At 44.0% G+C, this 23,247-nt stretch overlaps 1 protein-coding gene across 6 annotated transcripts in view; it reads right to left on the bottom strand.

Annotated features, from left to right (window-relative positions):
- LOC144487666 (transcription factor Dp-2-like) overlaps positions 1 to 23,247 on the bottom strand; it is a 187,983-nt gene that overhangs the window by 156,521 nt on the left and 8,215 nt on the right. The window contains exon 1 of one of the 6 annotated variants that reach the window (XM_078205758.1): positions 14,114 to 14,208. The exons of the other annotated variants lie outside the window; for them this stretch is intronic. The gene's annotated coding sequence lies outside the window, so the exon portion shown is untranslated. Of the gene's footprint in view, positions 1 to 14,113; positions 14,209 to 23,247 lie in introns of those variants that run through there. 6 annotated transcript variants of the gene reach the window in all.

Here is a 23,247-nt window from a genome sequence, read left to right as displayed (position 1 = left end):
GAATAACAGCCATATACTCAAAGAATTTCTGTATGATAAACTGGCCACTGGAGAGTGGCTCAGTGGGTAGTTTTCTTGACTAAGAGCCTGAAGGGCCTGGGTTCAAGTCCCACTTGAGACTTGCGCGTTATGGAAGAATCCAGCCACCGGTGCAGGTAACGTATTGGTGCCAGTCCCCAGGCCAAATAAGTGGGCAGGGTTAGTGGCATCAGGTTGTAAAACCATATCAAAATCCAACAAAATTGCTTGATAGGAAAGGCAATCAACCAGACTGTGGCAAACCCATGTACCTGGAAAAAGCTGAAAGAGAAAGTAGATACGTCAGACTGGTTTATCTGTCAGACACCTGACTATAGTCAACAGGAATGAATCAGAGCAGATAAGCAAAGTGAAAGTAGGGGAAGTGTCAGAATTACTTCAATAACAGCAATCTTAAGGCACACTCAGTCGACTCTTAACACAAACAGCGCTGGACACCATGCATCTAATGCAAGGTCTTTAATTACTTGTGCAACATCCCTCCATCCATTGAAATAGCCAGAGCAATTCTGACGTTACAGAGAAGCAGCTCAGCAGTTATAGTCAATTAAGCAAATCAGGAACAAGAGGTTTTTCACATCTCTGTCATTTTCCACATACATATTTGCCAATTAAATCCTGGCTTTTCGCCCTTTCCCATTCGATGAAAAGTTGACTTCTGCTAATCCTACATTTGCGTAGCATATCCCCATATCTCGTCTTTGCTATTTGTTATGGAAAAAACCTGGTCTTGCTCACCCACTGAAGGCCAAAAAGCACAATGTCATGGGGCCTATGCAAAATAGCTGAGACTGACTCCTTTTGAGGGTCAGTAAGCTGATAAACATTTTCCACTGCTGTACAGAGAAGGCATGAAATTTTAATTGGAACACTTTAACTTGCGCACAATTTAACTTCCAAACTATGAGACTTCAATCTGAACATTTTAACTTCCACAGAACATCGAGGCAATAGTGACCATAACATTAGGACAAAAATTGAAAAGGACAAGAACATGATAAACACCAGGGTTGTAAATCGGAAGAAGCTGATTTTGATGGTTGAGAAATGAAACTGGGCAAATAAAGCGGACAACAATGATGTAGAACAGAAATAGTAAACATTTAAGACAATATTCTAGAGTTCAAGAAAAACATATTCCTCGAAAAAAAACAAGAACAGCACATCCCTTCAGACTTTTGCAATAGGCAGATAGTGACCACATTCTCCTAGCCCAAGCTTGCAAAAACACCAAACATAGCATACACTATTACATGTACTTCTGCAATGGTACAACACTAACTAAACAATCGCAAGTGTGCTCAGAATTACATTAACAACCAACTTAAGATCATCAGTCGGGCTCATACTTGCACTTGCTAAAAGCCATGTATATTTCTACGCAGGGCACTGTCCTTTGCAAACAGGGAGAGCATGTCCAGGCACTGTGCCTTTTTCAACTAAACAAAAACTTGGGGGACAACTGTTCCATGGTGCATTCTCCACAGAAACACCTTGACCAATCAGAGTCAACTTGCTGGGTTTGGACTTAATCAAAAGGTTGGGGGATAACTCCTCCCTGGTACATTCTCCATGGCAACATCTCTACCAATCAGAGTCCACTCACCAACCCATCAGCACCCTTTTCTCTTGCATTATAAATTGCCTTTGAAATTTGGTATTCTTGCGATTCTGTTCTGATGAGTGCAAGATGAAAAACTTTGACAGCACATCTCTTTTTCAGCAATTCTTAAATTCAGTGCCATCAAGCAACAAATAATGAATCGTTACAGCTCGATAAATTATACCCAAGAAATTTGTGACTCTGCATTAACCTAACGACATGAGAGGTATTAATTTCTACTTCAAATGTGTCCTACAGTCCACAAAAATGTGAAAAATACTAGCAGGCTACTTTATATTAGTCAAATTTATCCCATAATTAGTGCTTCCATTTGCATTTTAATTTCAGTGTGCTAATCCATTATGGTTCAATTCAAAGGAAGGTAAAAGCACTATCAAAGGCTAGGATCACTGCCAAAAGAACCATCCCAATACTGGTGGTAAGCAGATGGCAACATAACACCACGTTGTAGATTCTGGTCATAGTCTTTTTTCTCCCCTTTAATCTGAAGTGGAATTTGATCTCAAAGTTGGCTTTGTGCACCTGGACACCACTGTACAAAGTTTAAACTGCACAGAAACCAATTCAGAGCAGTTTTAACACCAGTCTTCACTGCTCAAAAAGTCAAAACAGATACTAATTCTATGGCTGGAATTCTCCGACCGTTCACGCCTGCGGGATTTTCCGGTCCCGCCGTCAGCATACCCCCGCCCGCGGGTCTCCCACCGGTGTGGGGTGGCGTCAATGGGAATTCCCAATGACAGGACCAGAGAATCCCGCCGCTAGCAAACAACAGGCCATCGCTCGCCGGCAGTATACATGAGCTTTGAGGCTGGAGAATCTCGCTCGATACCTCTTACTGCAAAATTAAATTAACAAAGTCTGGACAATTCTTTACAGATCACAGCAGTAAAATAAAATTGGTTCGCATTTTTAGCCAAGTAGCAGACATTTCCTCAACCTCCAGCTAAATGCCATGACAGGGAAGTTTAACACCCATGAAAGCAACTGAAGCCAAAAGAGAAAATGCTGGAAAATCTCAGCAGGTCTGGCAGCATCTGTAGGGAGAGAAACGAGCTGACGTTTCGAGTCCAGATGACCCTTTGTCAAAGCTTTGCGTTTTCTCTTTTGGTTTCGGATTCCAGCATCTGCAGTAATTTGCTTTTGTGCAGGACAACCGATGTATGGCAATGAGGTACATGACAACCTTAATCATTTTGTACTATCGAGATACAGCTAAAGGAAAAGTGGTCCCATGGTATAGTTATTAAACCAGCGATAAGAAGAAAATTGAAGTAAATATTTTTTTTAAATGGCAACAAAGCCCAATAGACAGGTATTGAATTTCAATCACAATAGCAAAATCAAAACTTGCCTTTCTAAAGTGTCTTCAACATAGCAAAACATCACAAGGTCATTCCTGGGAAGGCCAGCAAACCAAACATGACCTTGAACCATCTAAGGACAGGTGTCAGGTCAGATGACCCGAAGCTTGTTCAAAGAGGTGGGTTTTGAAGAGTGTCTTAAATGAGAAAATTGAGGCCGAGAGGTTTCGGAAACTAATTCATGAGTTTATGACAGAATAGTGAGATGGAAAGGCGATGGAGAAGCTGAAAAAAATGATAAAAAGGATGACAGCAGAATTGAAAGGGTTTTTAATTATTTTTTATTCATTCATGGGACATGGGTGTTGCTGTGTGGCCAGCATTTATTGCTCATCCCTAGTTGCCCTTGTTCAGAGGGCACTTGAGAGTCAACCACATTGCTGTGGCTCTGGAGAGAGTCACATAGAATAGAATCAAGATAGGTTCTTGATTAATAAGGGGATCAGGGGTTATGGGGAAAAGACAGGAGAATGGGGATGAGAAAAATATCAGCCATGATTGAATGGCGGAGGAGAATTGATGGGCCGAGTGGCCTAATTCTGCTCCAATCTCCTATGGTCTTATAGAATCATACGGTGCAGAAGGAGACAACTCGGCCCATCGAGTCTGCACTGACCACAATCACACCCAGGCCCTTTCCCATAACCTCACATATTTACCCTAGGGTAGTCCCACTGACACTAGGGCGATTTAGCATTGGCAATCCACCTAACTGCACATCTTTGGAGTGCGGGAGGAAACCAGAGCACCCGGAGACACGGGGAGAACAATGCAGACTCCACACAGACAGTGACCCAAGCCAGGGATCGAATCGAAGACAAAGTGCTAACCACTTTGCCACTCATGTAGGCCAGACCGGGTAAGGACGGCAGATTTCCTTCCCTAAGGGACATTAGTGAACCACATGGGTTTTTCAAACAATCAACAACAATTTCATGGTCATCAGTAGATTCTTAATTCCAGATATTTTTTATTGAATTCAAATTCCACCATCTGCCGTGGCAGGATTCGAACCTGGGTCCCCAGAACATTAGCTGAGTTTCTGGATTGATAGCCAAGCGATAATACCACTAAGCCATCGCCTCCCCTGATAGTTATAACTATCAAGGAAAAACTGAACAACCTGGGGCTCTTTTCTCTAGCAAATAGACAACTGAGGGGTGACACTAGAGGTAGATGCAGAGACCAAACCATCTAGTTGAGGCTGTTGAGGCTCCTGGCCCTCTTGTTGGCCTGCATCTCTTGGGGATGAGTGACTACCCTTTTTTTATATCGCCATTCCTCGCAGTCACTGGGTCAAAATCCTGGAATTCCCTCCCTAGCGGCATTGTGGGTCAACCCACAGCACATGGACTGCAGCGATTCAAGAAGGCAGCTCACCACCACCTTTTGAAGGGCAACTAGGGATGGACAATAAATACTGGCCTAGCTAGCGACGCCCATATCCCACGAATGAATTGAAAATAGGAATGACGGCAGTCAACAAGATGTGGCCTTGGGTCCCAGAGCCTGTGGAAGTGAGCTTACTCTCCCTGCCCGCCCTTTCAGCCCCAGCAGGAGGGCTGTGCCACCTTCATCAAATCCAGCCCTGAAAGAGGGGTAAGAATGATACAGAAACGTAAGTGAGCCAGGGAAAGAATGTGTTGCAATAGCAGAGTAAAGTCATTATATTGTGGGATAATAACACGTTGATGTTTGTGTGAAATTCTCCAACCACATTTTCAGAGGAGGTATTAACCAGTAGACAAAAGGAGCCCCAGACTAACGCACAAAGCATTTTTACACTATTATTCAACCAAGTAATTTCCTGGCCCATGCCGAGAATCTTGATTTCAACATGCTGGGGATGACATGTCAGAGCAGAGGAAGAATTATAACAGTATACAAAATTAAAAAGGAAAGATTAGAACAGGGTAATCTGAAAAATCAAAGGAAACCTGTTGACTGTGCATTGAGAAGCCCAAAACACAACCCAAAGCTAAGTAAGCAGTTTAAGAGAAAGCATGGCATAACAAATGGAAAAAATAATTTAAAATGCTTTTAAAACTTGCCACATTTTAGAAAGAAAGGAATAAATAAGGAGGGAGGCTATAGAGACATCAGGTCAGCTATATATACTCCTATAAACTGCTAGCTTTTCATATTTCTACTCCCTTGTTGTGCCCATTTGGCCCATGATTGTAGCTTCCCTTACTCAGGTCAGGCAAGGCAGAAGTCAGAAGTGTTATGGAATACTCTCCACTTGCTGGATGACTGCTGTTCCAACAACACTCAAAATTTCAACACAACAAGTGGTTAGCATTGCTGCCTCACATCGCCAGGGACCCAGGTTCAATACCAGTCTCGGATGACTGTCTGTGCTGAGTCCGCGCATTCTCCCCGTGTCTGCGTGGGTTTCCTCCAGGGGTTTCCTCCCGCACTCCAAAGATGTGCGGGGTTAGGTTGATTGGCCATGCTAGTGTCAGGGGATTAGCAGGATAACTACAAGGGGTTATGGGGATAGGGCATGGGTGGGATGGTTGTCAGTGCAGACTCAATGGGCCAAATGGCCTCTTTCTGCACTGTAGTGATACTATGATTCAATCCAGGATGGAAGCAGCCTGCTTCTCTGACATCTCAATCCATCACTTTAAACCTTCACTCTCCCCACCACCAAAGCACTGTGGCAATTCATCGAGGCTCCTTCAATAGCATCTTCCATATCCGTGATCACGACAAGTTAGAAAATCAGATGTATCACAGCTTGGGTATGGTTTCTGCTCTGCCCAAGACCGCAAGAAACTACAAAGGGCCGTGAACGAAGCCCAGTCCATCACACAAACCAGCCTCCCATCCATTGACTCCGTCTACACTTCCCGCTGCCTCGGCAAAGCAGCCAGCATAATCAAGGACCCCACGCACCCCAGACATTCTCTCTTCTCCCTTCTTTCCTCGAGAAAAAGATACAAAAGTCTGAGATCATCATGTACCAACTGACTCAAGGACAGCTTCTTCCCTGCTGCCATCGGACTTTTGAATGGACCTACCTTGCATTAAGTTGATCTTTCTCTGCACCCTATCTGTTACTGCAACACTATACTTTGCACCCTCTCCTTTCCTTCTCCCCTATGTACTCTATGAACAGTAGGTTTTGTCTGTATAGCACGCAAGAAACAATACTTTTCACTGTATCCCGATACATGTGACAAAACTAAATCAAATCAAATCAAAATCAAGGGCAGCAGATGGGTAGGAATACCACCACTTGCAAGTTCCCCTCCGAGTCACACAACATCCCGACCATATTGCTCTTCACTATCAGTGGATGAAGAGCCTGGAGCTCTGTTCCAAACAGCACTGTGGGTTTACCTACATCTCAGGTGTCACAGTGGTTCAAGAAGGTGACTCAATACTACCTTCTGTAGAGTAGTTAATGATGGGCAATACATGCTGGCCGAGCCAGCCCGTTCACATCCTGTGAATGAGTAGAAGAAAAACAACCTTAAGTTCTCTTTGAGAGCTGGATAATTTCATCTTCATCTACCTTCACACTATTTAATGGGAAATGATTAACTGGTTGGTTATGTTAGGTTTTTCACAGTTTCTTAATGTCACTTGCAATTCTTACAGTTCCTGAATTTTCTAATGGAGGTGGTGGGGACTGAGTTCCATGTGGGGCGATTTTGCTGCTGGAGAGGGTTTAATTTTGCGGGGGTCAAAGGGGAGGTGTGTAGGAAGCAGGGGATAGTGCACAGAATACCGGGAGAGATGGCGAGCACTAAATTTAGGAATAGTAAGCTAATAGGTGGGGTCAGAGTCAGGGAGAACGCAGTACAGTCTAAATCCAGGTTACTGTGCACTGGGCATAGTAAATAAGATTGGTGAGTTACGAGTGCAGATTGCCATGTGGAAATACGTTGCTGTGGCTACACCAGAGATCTGGCTGAAAGAAGGACTGGACTGGGTGTTGAATATTCCTGGATACAAGGTGTTCAGTAAAGATAGAAAAGGAAGAGGCGTGCTGGTACTGATGAAGGAGGGCGTTGCAGTGCTGGAAAAAGAGGATGTCCTGTGTTTTTGATGGGGAGTGGGGTTCAAGGACAGAATCTATTTGGCCTAAGCTAAGGGGCAGAAATTGGTGCAATTGCTTGGTTCAGGCTACAGGCCACCAACTAGTGGGAAGGATTTAGAAGCACAAATTTGCAAGGAAATTGACGAGGTGCTAACATTATGGGGTATTTATTTTATTTTTATTTATTCATTAGTGTCACAAGTAGGCTTACATTAACATTGCAATGAAGTTACTGTGAAAATCCCCCTGTCGCCACATTCTGGTGCCTGTTCGTGTACACTGAGGGAGAATTTAGCATGGCCAATGCACCTAACCACCGCGTCTTTCAGACTGTGGAAGAAAACCGGAGCATCCGAAGGAAACCCACGCAGACACGGGGAGAGTGTGCAGATTCCGCACAGACAGTGACCCAAGCTGGGAGTTGAACCCAGGTTCCTGACATTGTGAAGCAGCAGTGCTAACCACTGTGCCACCGTGCCACCCCGTTTTGTCATTATTGGTAGTTGTCGTTATTCAAACATAGATTAGGATAAAGTAATGTAAAGAGCAGAGAGGAGTCTCTGGAAAGTGTTCAGGAAAATTCTCTACAGCATTCTGTTCTCAGTTCAAAGAGGAAGGAGACAACTGCTAGATCTGTTTCCACAAATGGGGTGGATCAAGTAAACCATGTGTCAAAGGGGAGAACATTTAGGCAACAGTGGTCATTGTATCAGAAGGTTTAGACTGAGTGTGGAAAAGGACAAAGAACAATCCAGAGTAAGAATAATTAACTGTGGAGAAGCTATCAAGCTTCAATGGGGTAAGAATGGATCTGAGCCAAATAAATTAGAGCCAAAGGTTGGTCAGAAAAATGATAACTGAACCTTCAAAGAAGAGATGATTCGAGCACAGTCAAGGTATATTCCTTCAAAGGGAAAGGTTAGGGCAAACAAATCCAGACCTCCCTGGATGACAAAAGAGAAAGGAATTAAGATAAAGAAGAAAGTCTGTACTTATGACAGGTGGAAACTACAATTGAGATCTAAGCTGAATGTAGAAGGTTCAGAGACAAAGTGAAAAAGCAAATAAGAGAAGCAAAGAGGGAGCATGAAAAGAGACTGGCAGCCAAAATAAAAGGGAATCCTAAAGTCTTCGATCGGCATGTAAATGGTAAAAGTGTAGTAAAAAGAGTAGGACTGATTGGAGATCGAATTTACACATGATGATGTACTCATGGAGGCAGAGAGCAATGAAAAGGTATTAAATGAATACTTTGTATCTGCCTTTGCCAGGGAAGAAGTTGTTACCCCGGCCAGGGTGAGGGAGGAGGTAAGTCAGGGACTAGAAATGTTTAAAATTATAGGGAGGTGGTTGGTATTGGACAGGCTGTGTGTAACGTTGATAAAGCACCAGGGCCAGATGAGATGCATCCACAGATACTGAGGGAAGGCAGGGCAAGGTAAGTCACAGCCATGGGTTGGGAGAGGCCAGAGCCAGACCGAGAGAGAGTGGGAGCGAGACAGTGAGTGAGAGAGAGGGCGGGAGAGAGAGCCAGAGAAGGAGGGAAGGAAGGAGGAGGGAAGGAGAGAGAGGGACAGAGAAACAGGATGCTTTTTTGGGTGCAAGACTGTGTCTGAGTTGAGAATCCAGCCCTCCAGTAGCACTCCCAATATTAAATGAATTTATGAGCAAATGATCAGGATCACTCCTCCCATTCAAAATTACAAAAAGACAAAGACTTAAATATTTGTTGAATAAGATAACTTTTAAAATATAACAAATGTAAACAATAATAAATAGGAAATACTTCTGTAGATTTATTTCTTGTGTGTTTGTACCTATTGTGCAATAACAATCCTTTTTTGTGGTAACGCGCCAATATAATAAGAATGTTTCTTAGGGGTTCCTGCCAATACTCTTGGGAGGTCAAAAGGGTTCGTGACTGAAAAGGTTTGGGAAATCCTGCTGTACTCCAGATGTGGTCTCACCAGTGCTCTAGATCCCTCTACATCTCAGAGCTCTGCAATCTGAATAACATGCTTTTATTATTCCTGCCAAAATGGACAATTTCACATTTTCCCACAACATATTCCATTTAGATAGATCTCTGCCCACTCACTAGCCCTCTCTCTTTTTGTAGCCTCCTTATGTCATCTTCACAAGTTACTTTCCTACCTATCTGTGTTTTCAACAAATTTGGCAACCATCGCATCCATCCTTCATCCCAGTTATTTCTTTAAATTGTAAACAGTTGAGATCCCAACACGGATCCCTGTTACATCACTTGTTACATCTTAACAACCTGAAATGACCCATTTATGCCTACTCTCTACTTCTAGACAACCAGCCAATCTTCTATACATGCCAACATGTCACCCCCGACACCATAAGCTTTTATTTTCCATAAGAACCTTTGATGTGGCACCTTAGCAGATGCCTTCTGGAAATCTAAGTACAGTACATCCACCAGTTCCCCTTTGTCCACAGCACATGTTATTTCCTCAAAGAACTCCATTAGCTTGTTAAACATGATTTCCCTTCCCCAAAAACATGTTGGGGTGAATTTTCCCGTTCCACCCGCCACGGGAGTCGGAGTGGGTGAAGAGTGGACCATGGAAAGGTCCATTGACCTCGGGCGGGATTTTCCGGTTTCGGAGTGAGCGCGGCTGGAAAATCCCGCCCGTTGACTCTGCCTGATTACCTTGAATTTATCCAAGTGCCCTGCTATAACTTCTTTAATAATAGCTGCTAACATTTTCACTATGATAGATGTGAGGCCTATTGTTTCCTGTTTCGGGTTTCCTCCCCTTTTGGACAATGGGGCCACATTTGCTATCTCCCAATCTAATGGGATCTTCCCCGAATGTATGGAGTTATGGAAAATTAAAACCAAAACAGCAACTATGTCATTAGCCACTTCTTTTAAGATCCTAAGATGAAGTCCATCAGGACCCAGGAACTTGTCAGCCCTCAGCTCCAACCATTTAATCAGTACAACCTCTCTGGTGTCTATAATTTTCCTGAGTTTCTTCCTCTCTTCCATTTCCTAATTTATTGCTGCTTCTGGGATGTTACTGGCTTGTATCGTCTATAGTGAAAACTGATGCAAAATATCTGTTCAATTCATCTGCTAACTCCTTGCTTTCCATTATCAATTCTCCAGACGTACTTTCTACAAGACTAATGCTCAGTTTGTTAGCTAATTGCTTAAAAGAAATATTTATAGAAACTCTTACTGTTTTTATATTTCTAGCTGTCTTTCTCTCATACTCTATTCCCCCCACCCCCCATTAATCTTTTAGTCATCCTTTGCTGTTCTTTATATTCAGTCCAATCTCTGACCTTCCACATGCTTTTTCTTTAAGTTTGATACTATCTTTAACCTCTATAATTAACCATGGATGGTGCCTCCATCCCTTGGACTTTTTCTTACTCATTGGAATGTATCTATTCTGTGTAATCTGAAATATCCCCTTAAATATTTGCCACTGCCTCTCCATTGACCTACCCTTTAACCTAATTTGCCAATTCACTTTAGCCATTTTCATGCCCTCATAATTGCCCTTATTTAAGTTTAAAAGCAGAGTCTCTGACCCACTCCGAGTTCTGAAGTCACATGTAAACCAGACTAGGGTAACGACAGCAGTTTTTCTTCTCTAAACGACATTAGTGAAGCTGGTTTTCAATTCCAGATCAACTGGATTTAAGTTCCACCAGCTGCCATGGTGGGATTTGAACCCCTGATTCAGATCATTAGCCTGGGCCACTAGACTACTCATCCAGTGACATTACCACCACGCCACTATCTCCCTTCCTGATCTTTGAGAGGCAGCCCCTCCAGCAGACGATCAGCAACCACAACTGTGGTCCAGAGGCCATTACAGGTGTGGGGTCGGGGGCATGTTCCTTGCGGGTTCAAGCATGGCCCCTACCTTTTCTAACCCATTGCCCTGGACATGTTTCCAGGACATTGTAGGCTGTCTGCATGCCAATGGGAAATCCCAGTTGGCACAGGAATGGGACCTTAATAGGCCTCTTAATTACATTAATTTGATCTCAATTGACAATCTGCCACTTGTGGGCATGAGCTGAACCAGTCGCTCTGAGAATGGCTCCAAGTCAGGACTGAGATGCCAAGTCTCAGGCCCACCAGCCTCTAACCCTGACTCTGACCTTCTTTGAAAATTCATCACTAAATCTCTATTTCCTAACTTAGCATCCTACAGTGCAGAAGGAGGCCATTCGGCCCATCAAGTCTGCGCCGACCACAATCCCACCCAATCTCCCTGACACTAAGGGGCAATTTATCACGGTCAATCAACCTAACCCGCACATCTTTGGACTGTGGGAGGAAAGCGGAGCACCCGGAGGAAACCCACACAGACACGGGGAGAACATGCAAACTCCACACAGACAGTGACCCAAGCCAGGAATCGAACCCGGGACCCTGACACTGTGAGGCAGCAATGCTAACCACTGTGCCACCGTTGCCGCCCACAATTTACTTAGCGTTTTCTGTTTAATCTTGAACCGTGGATTTTGTCCTTTTGCCTGATTTCTTAAACAAACCCTTTGCAATAATTTGCGCATCTTGTATGTCACAACTCTTAATCCATCTCACAAACTTTGACTGCACAATTTTACCCTTTCAGCTGAAACATGGACCATTTACTTGTACAGTAATGGAGCAGTCCAAGGCGACACTGAACAGGATATAGCTGATGATAAATACATACAGCTCCTTAGCACCTCCTGTTGATTGTCGTACCAGCCTTCCCCCTGCGCTAGTGGTCGGCCTCCTTGTAAAACAAGGGGAAAGGTTTGTTCCAATGATCCTCCCCTTCCTTCGTTCCCACCAGTAAAGTCCCACGCTGCAGGAAGGACGGGGAGAAGAAAACCAACTTCTCTCTGGAATACTGAAGCAAAACAGGCGCCAGGTAATACAAGATGAAATTATGTTCAGAGTGCGAGGCACATTTAGCTTAAGCATCTGCCCCATTCTGTTTCAGCCTCAGGGTATGCGAAAAAAAAAAGATACAGCCGGAGACAGGGTACTAAATCTGCGTGTAGCGTTCTTAAAAACATAACAACAAACGTCGTTGTGCCACTCGATACCGCGTGTAAAACCTCAGATGAAAACAAAGCTCACATTTTAAAGCATTTTGCATCAGGCATTGTTCGATATTGAGTGTGCAGACGACACATTCATTCATTACGCGATGGTTCTCATTATGATGGGCTATTAGCAAATAAAATGATTTATTGTCACTGACCCGTAATATTCTCTCTGGAGCAGGCAGCGCCAAAATCACTGCTGTTCTCACAACCTCACGAGATGCTGAGAGCAATAGGCAACCAGCACACATTTTGATGAACAGCACACACTGTGTAACCAAGGAATATGAACTTTCTGACCTCACCATCTGCTATTATCTCTCCCGAATCAGAGGGAGGAAGAAAGAAAGATGAGCAGATGGTCACCGAGGCTGGAATAGGAGGCCTCGCCTTCTGCGGAAAGTGGGCTCAATAATGAATGCTGATTTACAAATCACTGATTCTAATGCAGGTTGCGTTATTAGTTTGCATCAGCGATCTTTAATGTGGCATTTGGTGTTTACGGAACGCAGTCCAAACAAAAAAGCCAATCAGAATTAGTGGGCTGAAAATTCACAGGGAGGCAACTGCATCTCATCACGGTGGGAGGGGAGGGGGGCAGTGTCACAATAAGAAGAAAGAGAATCTACCAACAAGTAATGTCGTATCTTTCTCCAATTACCAATCTTTTCAGGCAACCAAATAAACTAAATCAAATTAACAAAGGGAGAAATTAAAAGGGGGCAGCTCCCAGAAGGAGGGGAACCGACCAAAACAAAAGACAAAGTGAAAAAGGGAAGTTAAAACATCAAATCAAAATGTGATTAAAGGGGTCAATAATGCACCCCAGTCCCTGCGGTGCCCAGTGGGCACAGAAGGCATTTCCAATTACCTCCTCCTGTTCCCCAGCAAAACTCAGTCACAGATAGTAAACACCGGCAAGCGATACTGTTTAAACCCTGATTATCAGCCCATCCTTTAAAACAGATTCAGCAGAAGCAGAATTGTAGTCAGTAATTAAACTGACACTTCGGTTTCACCTTCTAATAAGAAAAGGTAGGAGTTAAGAGTTAATTCTGTTTACCCCAGTGGTTTTCATTCGGTGAGGCTGATAGAGCACTGTGCTTGGATGGTAAAAAGATGCAGACTAGCATATCACATTGAGGGTGTCACTGCCACAAATAGTGGGTGTCAGATAGACTTGCACCCCAGGAGGCATCAGAAAACTGTTTCTCTAAAGAAACTGAGTCTAGGTTAAGTAGATTAGAGGGCGATTTGGCTTGTGTCATTCTTGGATTTATCCCAGTGGCCAGTTCATAAGCAGCAGAGGTCTGGAGTAGGCTGCCAGCCAATCTAACTCTGGAGGAATAATTTATGATGCAGGGCGCCAGAAGAGTTTCCTCTGTTAAACGAGAGGGATAAAGTCAGATAGAAATTTCACCCCCCCCCCCCCCCCCCCCATCTGGCACTATCTCTTTTAACCCACTGTTCATTGGCCAAAACACGGCTGCAGGATTCATTCCTTCATGCACTTGTAGGTCTGGGCATTAATCAGTGTGTAACGAGAGGCTCTTTTCACTGACACTGCGGCCTGCAACAAGTTGCTGAAGCAAGTCGAGGAATCAGCCGCACTGTTTCTTACCAAGTGGAGGAAGTGATGTCAGTGTAAAACGCCTGCATCAGCACACTTAATGTTTTAAGAGAAATCTGAAATGAAAAAGGGGACAGGTCTCATCGCAAAATAAAATGCACACATTGGTGGGGCTCCTGATCATTATCATTTCCATTATCTCCCCTCGCCAGCTTTTGACAGCAAACCTGCCACCTGTTGTCATTATTCAGGGGCCTTTGCTTCAGCTCAGCACAAAACAAAGCCCAAACATATCAGCTTCCAATGATCTCAGTGCAGCTTTATTCACAACCCGAGAATTTTTATTTCTTGGACTGTGTCCTCTTACTCACATTCCACTGTAACAGTTGCTAGTGATTACAGAATGCACTTCCAGTTCAGTACTTCCCTTGACAGATTTACACAACTGGCTGTTTTCCACTTCTCCTTCAGAGCAAAGCTACATTCCCGACACTGAGGTCTGACACATAAAATAAAATAGCAACTGCGGCATGTGCAAGGAAAATTAGAGTTTGGAGGAAGAGGAAATGAATCATCAGTGATATACTTTCACTATTAATCCTCTTTAACTATAACAATTAGAAACTTGTGGGCATGTAGACAGTTGTCAAGAAACTACAAAGGGTCGTGAACGTAGCCCAGTCCATCACTCAAACCAGTCTCCCATCCACTGACTCTGTCTACACTTCCCTACTTCTACTACATGAAGGTGTGGCACGATGGCACAGTGGTTAGCACTGCTGCCTCACAGTGCCACGGACCCGGGTTCAATTCTGGCCTCGGGTCACTGTCTGTGCAGAGTTTGCACTTTCTCCCCACGTCTGCATGGGTTTCCTCCCGCACTCCAAAGTTGTGCGGGTTAGGTGGGTTGGCCATGCTAAATTGACCCTAGTGTCAGGAGGATAAGCAGGGTAAATGTGTAGGGTTATGGGAATAGGGCCTGGGTGGGATTGTGGTCGGTACAGACTTGATGGGCTGAATGGCCTCCTTCTGTACTGTAGGAATTCTATGATTCAATGATTCCTGCTGCCTCGGGAAAGCAGCCAGCATAATCAATGACCCCATGCACCCTGGACATACTCTCCTCTACCTATTTCTGTCGGGAAGAAGGTACAAAAGTCTGAGCAAAGGAGAAGGTGCGATACAGGAAAGATTAAAGTTCAAAAGAGAGCCAAAGTCTGTGGCAATGGAATAAATAATAAACAGAAAGTGTGCCTCGAGGAGGTGTGAATGGCAGAATGATGAACAGCTGCTCCTCGAGAGTCAAAGACAAAGAAAAAAATGAGACAATAAAAACAATATTTACAAACAGAAAATAAACAAACACAGGGGAAGAGGTTACAGTCGGAAATCGTTGGACTTAACGTCAAGTTCGGAAGGCTGTAGAAGTGCTTAACTGAAGGTTGAGGAACTGTTCCTCGAGCTTCCTATTCCCATAATCCTACGTATTTACCCCACTAGTCCCCCTGACACCAAGGGGCAATTTAGCATGGCCAATCCACCTAACCCGCACATCTTTGGAATGTGAAAGGAAACCGGAGGAAACCCACGCAGACACAAGTCGAACATGCAGACGCCACACAGACAGTGACCTGAGGCCAGAATTGAGTCCGGATCCCTGGCGCTGTGAGGTAGCAGTGCTAACCACTGTGCCACCCCAAGTATATGCCAGAACCAGAGACCAGTTAACTTAATATCTCTGTAAAAGATTACTAGGTGGACATATGTTTAGGTTTACGCTTATTTATTAGTGTTGCAAGTAGGCTTTCATTAACACTGCAATGAAGTTACTGTGAAAATCCCCTAGTTGCCACACTCTGGCGCCTGTTCGGGTACACGGGAGGGAGAATTTAGCATGGCCAATGCATCTAACCAGCACGTCTTTCGACATGTGGGAGGAAACCGGAGCACCCAGAGGAAACCTACGCAGATACGGGGAGAACATGCAGCCTCCACACAGACAGTGACCCAAGCTGGGAATCGAACCCAGGTACCTGGCGCTGTGAGGCAGCAGTGCAGTGCCAACCATTGTGCCACCATGTTGCCCATGTGTGTTTAATTGTTTAAAGAAATGTCAGAAACACCAATGAGCACAATCTTCTGCTCTTTATGGCAATGGGATGACATTTGGGAAAAGCCTATAATACAGGCCATTAACCTGGCCTGGTTTGAACATTTCTCCTTCTCTCTCTCACCCTAAATTCAAATCTGTTAATGACCAGCTATTTGACTGTGACAACTCTAACTGCTGGTATCTAAAGCATGTTCTCTTTCTCCCCCAAACAGGTGCCACTTAAAGTCTCCCATCAAGGACCAAGTCATTAAAGCAACTACTATTCTTTGTCACTCAATCCATCACACCATACTTACTGCTTTAATAAGATTGCCACCAAGTCCCAGCTCATATTCTGGAGCTTTATTCTGCTATTCTTGTTCTTCTAGTTTCAGGGGCTATGTAATATTTAAAAGATAACCTTTCTAACTGCAGGTGTCAACCATATTTCTCAGTTTTAAAAGCAAAAACAGCATGATCAGAAATTGCACTGTGGGGTACGCTCATGTTCTCTCGTTAGCTGCAGTCTAACTACTTTCTCCTGCATACTCAGCCTCTCGGACCCTGACTTCCACTAAGCTCATTCACAAGTCTTCATTCTTTGCTGGTCTCATGACAATGTTATTGTTCGGAAAAAGAAAACCTTAAAGCCAAATAAAAACACTTTTTGACAGTAGGGGAATTTTTCAAATCTCAGATAGATAGGAAACATAGAAACAAAGAAGATAGGAACCGGAGGAGGCCATTCGAGCCTGCTCCATCATCCATCACGATCATGGTCGATCATCCAACTCAATAGCCTAATACTGCTTTCTCCCCATAACCTTTGATCCCATTCGCCCCAAGTGCTATATCTAGCTCTCTCTTGAATACATTCAATGTTTTATAAACATTGAAAATAAAAGAAATCTTCACTTTTAATGGAAATATTTTCTTACGTTATTTTTGTTTGTGTGTGTACTGCACAGGAGGTCATTATACCCAATGGGCCACTGATGGTTAAACATATTGGGGTGGCACAGTGGCTAGCACTGCTGTCTCACAGCGCCAGGGACCCGGGTTCAATTCTGGCCTCGGGTCACTGTCTATGTGGAGTTTGCACATTTTCCCCGTGTCTGCGTGGGCTTCCTCCGGGTGCTTTGGTTTCCTCTCACAGTCCAAAGATGTGCGGGTTAGGTGGATTGGCCATGCTAAGTTGACCTTAGTGTCAGGGGATTAGCGGGGTAAATGTGTGGGGTCATAGGGATAGGGCCTGGGTTGGATTGTGGTCAGTGCAGACTCGATGGCCCGAATGGCCTCCTTCTGCACTGTAGGATTCTATGATTCTATATCTTTAAAGATGTTCAGCCTCTAAAGTGAATTTTGGTTTTCCTCTGGAATAATGATGCCTTTTTTGTGCACCTTTGTGTGACCGAATTGCTGCCAGTAAGAGTTGGAACTTTTGCTGCAAGCACTGAATCCCAGTATACTGAAATGCCAGAAACAATGCAGCAAAAATGTTAACATTGAGATAATCTTAAAGGTGAAATTTAGCAATTTATTCTTGCAATGCACTTTTCTATTTTGTCTTTTCAAAAAGGATCTATGAAACCATAGAAAGTACAGCTTAGGAAGCACCCATTCAGCTCCTCACACCTGCATCAGTCCCAGCTCTTCACACAGAGCTACTCATATCAATCATAGTTCCCATTCACTGTTTTATTTTTAAAATTTTTTTTTAGAAACCGCACAGTATAGAAGGAGGCCACTCAGTCCATCAGCAGCAATCCCATCCAAGCCCTATCCCCATAACCCCTTGTATTTACCCTACTAGTCCCCTTGACACTAAGGACCAATCAACCTAACCCACACATCCTTGGAGTGTGGGAGGAAACCCACGCAGACACGGGGAGAACGTGTAAACTCCACACAGATAGTCACCCGCGGTTGGAATTGAGCCCAGGTCTCTGGCGCTGTGAGGCAGCAGTGCTAACCATTGTGCCACCGTGCTGTCATTATCTTCTTACTTTTCAAATACTAATCTAATTTGTTTTCAAACAACAGTCTTTTCTTGATCGTTCAGGAGTTGTCTTTGCAAGAAAGATCATGCAGTAATTTGAAGTAACCACCTCTGACTTAAGAGGAATGTGGGAACTTTTACAAGTAGATAAAAAAAGGGAGTAGCTAAAATAAACATTGGTAAAATGAGGAAATGGCAAAGACATTGAACAAATATTTGGTGTCAGTCGTCACATTGGAAGATATAAATTACATACCAGAAATAATGTACCTTTGCGGCTAATAAGAGTGCGGAATTTTAATATCAGCGGTGAAACCGTATTAGAAAAATTTAAGGGACTAAAATCTGACAAACTGCAGATCAAAACTGGGCATCCATGAGGCACTTGGAATCAGCAGCAGGAAAATTGCATGCAGCCATAATCCTCATAACCTGGGATATCCCTCACTCCGCCGTTACCATCTTGGACAAGTCACACCACCAATGGAGGTGCTGGTGAAATATGAGAACCAGAGAAATCTGCTGACCAAGGCCAAGAAGGACCAGTTGGAATTTCTTGGGCACATAATAAGAAATCATGATTTAGGCGTCATGGTGCTGATGGAAAAGGTCAAGGGGAAAAGAGATCAAGGTGGACAAAGAACAACCTTTCCAAAGAGCCTCGCAAACTAGGCAAGCGTACTACCAATGAAGATGAGTCAAGCCTCTAGAGCAACATTAACATGGAAGTCCATGGTTTCCAATGCCCTCCCAGGGTATGGTACCTGAAGAGAGAGAGAGATGCCATACCCACAAAATGTAGGACAAATTTAATCCAGCCAGTTACCACTCTATTAGTCCACTATCAGTTGTCAACAAAGTTTAAAGTTTATTTATTAGTGTCACGATTGTCACATTAAACTGCGATGAAGTTACTGTGAAAATCCCCTAGTCGCCATACTCTGGCACCTGTTCGGGTACACCAAGGGAAAATTTAGCATGACCAATGCACCTAACCAGCACCCGGGGAGAATGTGCAGACCCAAGCCAGGGATTGAACCTGGATCCCTGACGCGGTGAAGCAGCAGTGCTAACCACTGTGCTACCGATGGAAGATAGGTATCATTGACAGTGCTATCAAGAGGCTCTGATACAACAATACCCTGCTCACTGATGCTCAGTTCAAATACTGCCACGGCCACTGGGCTCCAGTTCATTATTGCCTCGGTCCAAGCATGGCTAAAAGAGCTGAATTCCAGAAGTGGTGTAAGAGTGAATACCTTTGACATCAAGGCACCATTTGACTGAATGCGGCATCAAGGAGTAAAACTGAAGTCAACGGGAATCAGAGGGAAAACCCTCCACTGATTGGAGTCACATCTAACACAAAGAAAGATGATGGAAAATCATCTCATCCCCAGGACACTGCTGCAGGAGTTCCTCAGGGCAGTGTCCTAGGCTCAAAAATCTTCAACTGCCTCACCAATGACCTTCCTTTCAACTCAAGGTCAGAAGTGGGGATGTTCATTGATTTCACAATGTTCAGCACCATTCGCAACTCCTCAGATGATGAAGTCCATGCCCACATGTAGCAAGACCTGGACAACATTGAGTTTGAGCTGATAAACGGCAAGTGACATTCATGCTACATAAGCAGAGGCAATGAACATCTCCAACAAGAGAATCTAAACATCACCTTTTGACATTTAGTGGCATTACTATTACTGAATCCACCACTATCTTCAACCAGAAACATAATCGGACTTTCTATATAAATACCGAGATGACAAGGGCACGTCAGAGACTTTGAATTCTGTGAGTAATTCACCAACTGACTCTGCAAAGCCTGTCCACAAGCTACAAGGCACAAGTCAGGAGTGTGATGGAAAACTCTCCACCAGGGTGAGCACAGCTCCAACAGTGCTCGAGAAGCCCAGCACCATCCAAAACGAAGCAGCCCATTTAACTGGCACCCCATCCACCACCTTAACTAGTCACTCCCTCCATCGCGGTGCACAATGGCTGCAGTGTGTGCCATCTGTAAGATGCACTGCAGCAACTTTCCAAGACACCTTCAACAGCACTTTCCAAACCCATGACCTCTACCACCAAGATGGATATAGGCAACAGACCCATGAGAACACCACCAGTTGCAAGTTCCCCTCCCAGCCACTCACCATCCTAACTTGGAACTATTTCTTCACCGTCGCTGGGACAAAATCCTAGAATTCTCTCCCTAACAGCACTCCAGGTGTACCCTACACCAGATGGCCTGCAACCATGCAAGGAGGAGGCTCACTACCTCCTTGTCCGGCTTCCTCCCACAGCCGGAAAGACGTGCTGGTTAGGTGCATTGGCCACGCTAAGTTCTACCTCAGTGTACCCGAACAGGCGCCGGAGTGTGGCGACTCGGGGATTTTCACAGTAACTTCATTGCACTGTTATGGTAAGCTTAATAAATAGACTTTAACTTTAGTAACAAAGTGCAACTGGTGGGGTGATATGATAGTGTAGCATTAAAATTGCATTGAGTGTTGCCAGAATATTAAATAAAAATACACACTTTGTGGGGAGGTTGCCAACAAAATGCTACCCTAAAAGGAGACAACAAGGAGAGGAGAAAATACAGTGCGTGGAGAACCCCTCTGCATCAGGACGGAGCATAATTTCTGGCCTTGCTGGTGATGCTCACTTCACAAGAAAGAATAAAATTAAGCCTAAAGTAAAAAATGATTGACGACCAATGAATGTCCCTGACTATCAGGTGCAGTAGCCAGCATAGTTTCTGCTTTTTAAATAGGCAAACAGGCATCTTTGAACCAGGTAGCAGAGAAGGGGGCCATTCGGCCCATCATAGAGGCATGCAAGCACAGAAGTAGGCCATTCGGCCCATCAGAGAGCCATGCAGCACAGAAAAGGCCAGCTGATGCATTGTGCCTTTCCGAGCACTCTGAATGAGAAATCCATTTTGTTCCAGCTGCTTTTCCAGTTTTGTTTTTCCAATATTTATCAATTTATCATAAAAGCTATTATGCATACTGCTTCCACCTCTTTCTTGTAAGGCACTTATAGTTCCAACCACCCTCTGTAAGAAGGTTCCTTCAACCTCTCCTGCCATGACTTTTGGTAATTAACTTACAAATATTCGATCTAGCTACCAGCTCACCAGTCAGCGGGAATCCGTTTGTCCTAATTACCCCATCAAAACCTTTCATAATAAGAAGAAGCAACTTTATCAGATTCCCTCTGAACCTTCTATATTCTAATGAAAAAGATGCCAGTTTCTCTTTTGTCTCCCATCCTTGGCATCATCTTATGAATCTGCACTCTACCAGCTTCACCCCTCTGACATCCTGTCTGAAGCAAGGCACTTTATATAGGGCATTTCCTATGATGCTCCCTAGAATGGTGGCACGCACAAGATGCAGAGTGCGTTGACCTGTATTAGCAACAAGCCATTTTACACACTCTCTCTGAGGGGTTCTCAATGCACTGTATTCTGTCCTCTCCTGAATTTGTTGACTCCTTGTTAGGGTAGCATTTCATTGGCAATCTCCCCACAAAGTGTGTATTTTTATTTAATTATTCTGGTGACACTCAATGCAAGGCATTATTTTATTTTAATGCTACACTATCATATTACCCCACCAGTTGTACCTCGCTACTAAAGTTAAAGTCTATTTATAAGTCACAAGTAGGCTTACATTAACACTGCAATGAAATTGTGAAAATCCCCTAGTCGCCACGCTTCGGAGCCTGTTCGGGTACACTGAGGGAGAATTTAGCACAGCCAATGTGCCTAACCAGCACGTCTTTTGGACTGTGGGAGGAAACCGGAGCACCCGGAGGAAACTCACGCAGACACAGGGAGAATGTGCAGACTCTGCACAGACAGTGATCCAAGCCGGGAATCGAACCCGGGTTTCTGGCGCTGTGAGGCAGCAGTGCTAACCACCGTGCCAAAATCATATCCAGAGCTGACTGCCGGTCTCCCAAATACAATGCCCGAATTATCTACAATTCTGTTATTATCTTGAAGTTCTTGCGTGCTAACTTCACGGCACCTGGGTCCATAATGAGATGAAAATCTCCATCTTTTCCCCACAAAATCTGAGCAATGGTAAATCCAGACCGAGGGAATATTCCTGCACCACCAACATTTTCTAAGCTGTCAGGCTGACAATCTGGGGTACTGTTCCCCAGGGGCCGATGTTTAACTGTACTGCTATCAGTCACTTTCCAAACATCACACTTAAATGCAAGTGTACCGTAAGCTCTCAGATAGTTAAACACAGCTAATAACACAGGTGTAGTTTGCAATGCGTGGCAGGAGTTCACCAGAAGCCCAGTACAACCTGTGGCTTTAAAGCTTTGCTTCATCTAACAATAATACTTCCTTTACCAACATGTTTGTGGTACTCAAATGGGCTGCTTCTCAGCTGAATGCTTTTTGACTGTTTATATGCTAATATTTCACCTGCATATGGAGAACCTAACACAATCTGGCAAAATGTCTAATATACTCTCATTTTAATTGCATTAATCTCTGAAACTCTACATTAATCTAGTAACTATTTTAAATGTTGGTTTGTTGCTCTGAATTTTCACTGCCTGCATGGATTAAAATGGCAATACAAAGATATGTATTAAGAACTCCTCAGTAACACAAATAGTTAAAACAGTGAACAATTAAGCACTACATACCAGAAAGGCCTCGAGTCTAAACCCTAGTCTGTGCTGACCTGGCTGCTACTGTTATCGACACATGAGAAATCAGCAATCGCTCCATGCTAGCATTGTGTGGACGAAATTGAGCTTGGCAGTGATGGTCACTTCAGTCAAATAGCCAGAAAACAGGACACTTTTCCTTCTCTGAGCAGCTGACCCTCCACTTTTCCCTCACATCTTTCCTCCAAAGTCCATACTGTCTACCTCTCCTTCATGTCCCCCAATTACATTCCCTTTCTCCCCATTTCACCTCATCCCTCCATTGAGCAACTAATCATCGAACCCCACTCCTCTAATATTGCTGAACCTTTTCGAATCCGCTTGTTTGGTCGCACTCCCACCTTTCCCAAAATAAGAAATACTCCTGATGCAAAGGTTTTTCTCTCACTTCTGTATTCACCACAAGAGCCACCTAAGGTTCCATCCAATTATTTCTCCACAAACGGATTGGTAAGGGGATCAGAGGTTATGGGGAGAAGGCGGGAGAATGGGGTTGAGAAACTTATCAGCCATGATTGAGTGGCGGAGCAGACTCGATGGGCCAAATGGCCTAATTCTGCTCCTATATCTTACGGTCTTCTGGTCTAACTACTTTCAGGGGATAATCTGGAGACAAGTAACCAGTCTCCTTCATATATTGACAACACCAAGCTCCAACTCAACACCATCGTCCAGACCCGAATCATCACTGTACTGTCCTTACTGCT

This window comes from Mustelus asterias, chromosome 3 (genome assembly GCF_964213995.1).
Source record: "Mustelus asterias chromosome 3, sMusAst1.hap1.1, whole genome shotgun sequence".
In the NCBI taxonomy this organism is placed as follows: domain Eukaryota; kingdom Metazoa; phylum Chordata; class Chondrichthyes; order Carcharhiniformes; family Triakidae; genus Mustelus; species Mustelus asterias.
This window is presented reverse-complemented; position numbering and strand designations above follow the sequence as displayed.